The sequence below is a fragment of the Chiloscyllium punctatum genome, chromosome 34 (genome assembly GCF_047496795.1).
Source record: "Chiloscyllium punctatum isolate Juve2018m chromosome 34, sChiPun1.3, whole genome shotgun sequence".
Classification (NCBI taxonomy): Eukaryota; Metazoa; Chordata; class Chondrichthyes; order Orectolobiformes; family Hemiscylliidae; genus Chiloscyllium; species Chiloscyllium punctatum.
In genome coordinates this window covers 52,800,419-52,804,424 of record NC_092772.1, presented here as the reverse complement: position 1 = coordinate 52,804,424, position 4,006 = coordinate 52,800,419, and the positions used below count along the sequence as shown (strand labels likewise).

The 4,006-nt window shown below is 43.9% G+C and overlaps 1 pseudogene; it reads right to left on the bottom strand.

The window, feature by feature from the left end:
* Window positions 1–456: 456 nt before the first annotated feature.
* LOC140458956 (dehydrogenase/reductase SDR family member 4 pseudogene) lies at window positions 457–2,765 on the bottom strand (annotated as a pseudogene).
* Window positions 2,766–4,006: the final 1,241 nt, after the last annotated feature.

The following is a 4,006-nucleotide window of genomic DNA, read 5'->3' as shown; positions in this document are numbered from 1 at the left end:
ATAATGCCTCACTACCCAAGACCTCCATAGTGTCCTTTAGCACAGCCGTGATATCGTCCCTGACCAGCAATGCAACTCCACCCCCCTTTTACATCCCTCCCTCTCCTGTCTGAAGCATCTATATCCTGGAACATTTAGTTACCAATCATCATGCCCTTCCTTCAACCAAGTCTCTGTGATTGCAATAACGTCATACTTCCAGGCACCAATCCAAGCCCTAAGTTCATCTGCCTTACACACTATACTCCTTGCATTAAAGTAGATGCATTTCAGGCCACCAGTTCTTTTGCGCTCATCTGCTCTCTGCCTACTCTGCCCTTTATTAATGCTATCTTCATGATTCTTATAGCCTCTAGTGTCCAGCTCGATGTCTACTTGTTTTCTCTTGTAGGGGACATAGGGATAATGGAGAGTGAAGGAGTGGTGTATATGTACAATGAATGTATGTATGTCAGTTATAAAGAGCAGCAGATGTCTATAAAGGTGAGGGAAGAATCAATATTGCTGGAAGACAACTGTATTGAAATACGAGGAAAGCATTCCCATAGACCGTACATCAGCTCAAAGCCGATAACAAAAACCTCCAGCCACCATGACTGTCTCCCAAGTGATGTATGCTGTGTCCTGTGAACAAAGAAAGGAGACAGTGCTAGCACACTCCTCTGGCTCACCGATCCAACCGTCCTCTCAGTCTGTTGGTACATGGTCTTGCCTGACAACACAATGGAGCTGAACAGAACACTGATGATTTCTAGGGCCAGGCAGTTGACACACATGTTGGCAGAGGCCAGTTCATCGGCCAGTACCTTGGTTAGGCCCAGCAGAGCTGTCTTACTGACGCTGTAGAGCCTAATGACAGAGAAGAGCTGGTAGACAATAGCGCCTTTGTCTCATTGCTCCATTTGTGGCAAAGCCAGCTTAGCCAGGAGGAAAGCTGCTTTCATGTTAACCTCAAATCTTGTCCCAGGCTTCCTCTGAGCAATCCAATGCCCTCCCCACAAAGGGCTTGACTGCAGCGTTTGAAACCAGGATGTCAATGGCTCCATAGCACTTCAGCTTCTCACTGACCAGCGCCTTACAGTCCTCCTTTTTGCCCAGTGGCAGATGGTGCCCAAAACACAGAACCTCAGCCTGCAACTGTTCCACAGCCCAACCACATTAGCCTCCTTGCTGTTGCTGATGCCGCCTACCTGTGCACTGTCCCAGGCCATGCAAAAGGTGATTGCCAGCGTGATCCTCTGGGTTGAAGCAATGTCAACAGCCACTTTACCACTCAGCAAACACACTCTGTCATGTGAGGCAATGGGGAGGAATACAGAAAATGCTGCAACATTTCAGGAGGTCTAGCAAGATCTACTGAGGGAGAAACAGACATGGAGACAAATTTTCCAATTGATTTTGTCTGCCCCTGCCCTGACCAGGAAGGAGGATTCGGTGCTTGCTTTACGTGAGTTGAGAGTGTGTTGCTGGAAAAGCACAGCAGGTCAAACAGCATCCATGGAGCAGGAAAATTGACGTTTCGGGCCGGAGCCCTTCATTCCTGCTGCATTTTTCTGTGGTGGAGGCTGGTACAATTGCAACATTTAGGAAGCAATTTGGATGGGTATATGAATAGGAAGGGTTTGGAGGGATATGGGCCGGGTGCTGGCAGGTGGGACTAGATTGGGATGGGATATCTGGTCAGCATGGACAGGTTGGAATGAGGGGTCTGTTTCCATGCTGTACATCTCTATGACTATGACTCTGTAACACACTCTCATCTCCAGCATCTGCAGACTTCACTGTCTTCTGATTGCTTTACGTGACTCTAATGCGTGGGTCCACAGGTTAGCTAATCGGGGCCCTGACTGAACGTTGTGGCTAATCCCACGTGACATGGGTCATGAGGCTGGATTTCGGTCCACTGACTGGTCCAAAAACCGAGAGGAGATAGGGTTGTGGTCGGTAGATTCAGAATGCCTGGGTGAACTGGCGCTCAGTAAGTGAAGTCCCTGGAAGAACAGGCGCTTAGTAAATGAAGCTGGGGACAAGGACCGGGGTGTCTTCTAGTGACTACCACCTGATGGGAGGAGCGACGCTCCGAAAGCTAGTGTGCTTCCAATTAAACCTGTTGGACTATAACCTGGTGTTGTGTGATTTTTAACTCCATTCCAACAGCTCATGTCCCAATGGTCTAATTAGCATAACCGTTGTGTCATTAACATAACGGCCGCTGATTAGCATAATGGTCACTGTGTCCACGTGACGTCTGAGTCTGAGGGAGATCTTAATGAGACAACAAATAATTATTCAATGCAAATAATTATTAAATGTTGTTTCTTTACTTGAAATTAGTCAAACGAGATACGACAGGAATGAATGATGCATCAGGCGACGTGTTACCGTTGTAGCTGATGGGCGCTAGCTTAAACCAAACTAGAATGAACTGCAACAAACAAAAAAAGAGAAATTCGGAGTGGGTGGGCACAGCAGTTCTGGCAGCGTCTGTGGACAGAGAAAAAAAGTGAACATTTCCATTTCAATGACCCTTCTCCAGAACTCTCTAGAGTGGCCTACCATTAGTTTTGAGAATGTGGTGCTGGAAAAGCACAGCAGGTCAGGCAGCATCCGAGGAGCAGGAGAATCGACGTTTCGGGCATAAGTCCTTCATCAGGACGAAAAGAAAGTGAGGACTGCAGATGCTGGGGATTACTATTGGTTTGGCCTACCATAAATCTGGCCATTTGCTTTTCAAGGTCCACGATGATCATGACATCAACTGCCATGTATTAGGGTTGACCTGCCTGTACAATGTGTTTGAAATTGGCTGAGCAGTCCTGTTAGAAATTTAAAAACCTCAACGATATCCTCCCTCAATCATCTACCTTTTGTGTCAGAAGCCAGAATTCATCATAGCATGTCTGAAAGGTAATTTAAAAATATGTACAAGAACAGAGCAAGAACAACCATTCTGTATACCTTCTACCTTTCTGAAGAGGTCAATTCCTAGTTATGAATGACAGTGTTTTCTTACCTCTGAAACAAGCTGTCATTAATACAGTAATTCTGACTTTGATTTCCAGATCTTTGTGAATAACTCTGGAGAGAATAAGTGTGCTGCTGAGGTTGGTAAATGTATCAATGGCTTCTGGTCGAACTGATTTCTGTAGTAGTTGACTTTATGTGTTTCTTTTACAAGACACAGTGGTAAATATTTTTCAGTAATGTTTGTGCTGAAAATGAAATAGAAGTTATCTATAGATTTCTATGTACTCATCTTTGTATTGGGATAGCGACAGTGTGGTGCTGGATAAGTACAACAGGCAAGTCAGCATCTGAGGAGCAGGGGAATGATCTTTCGGGCAAGAGCCCTTCATCAGGAATGAGGCTGCTCAAAACATCGATTCTCCTGCTCCTTGGATGCTGCCTGGCCTGCTGTGCTTTTCCAGCACCATGCTCTCAATTCTGATCTCCAGCATCTGAGATGTTGTGTGTTACTCTTGATTTTGTATCTTTCCATTAATTACACATTTTCTACAATATATTTTGACATACGGATCTATCTTGGAGTGAAGCTGCTTAATTCAAATGCATCATGATTCATTTTTAACATGGAGTCTGAAAAGGTATTTTGAATTTTCTGTAGTCTCAGAACAAGTACATTTTTAATATATTGCATTGCTTCTCCATATTTTCTTCAGATGTTTCTGCATATACCCAGTTGCAAATCCCTTTAACTGATTTCATTATTGTATATTGAAGCAGTTTATTGGAACAGTAGATTTATGCAAAATTTTCTTACTTTCAGTCTTGGCTTAGTTTCATCTTTTGTGTGAAACATTAAATCAAGACTCCCATCAACAAATTCCAACAAACAGAAAAGTGATAAATCGATAAATTGTTGATCAATCGATCAATTTATTAATTTATCACTTTCCTGTTTGTGGGAATTTGCTGTGTTTCCACATTATTACACAGAATAACTTGAGAACCTAACGTTGCATATCAATTCAGCATTAACTCTTGA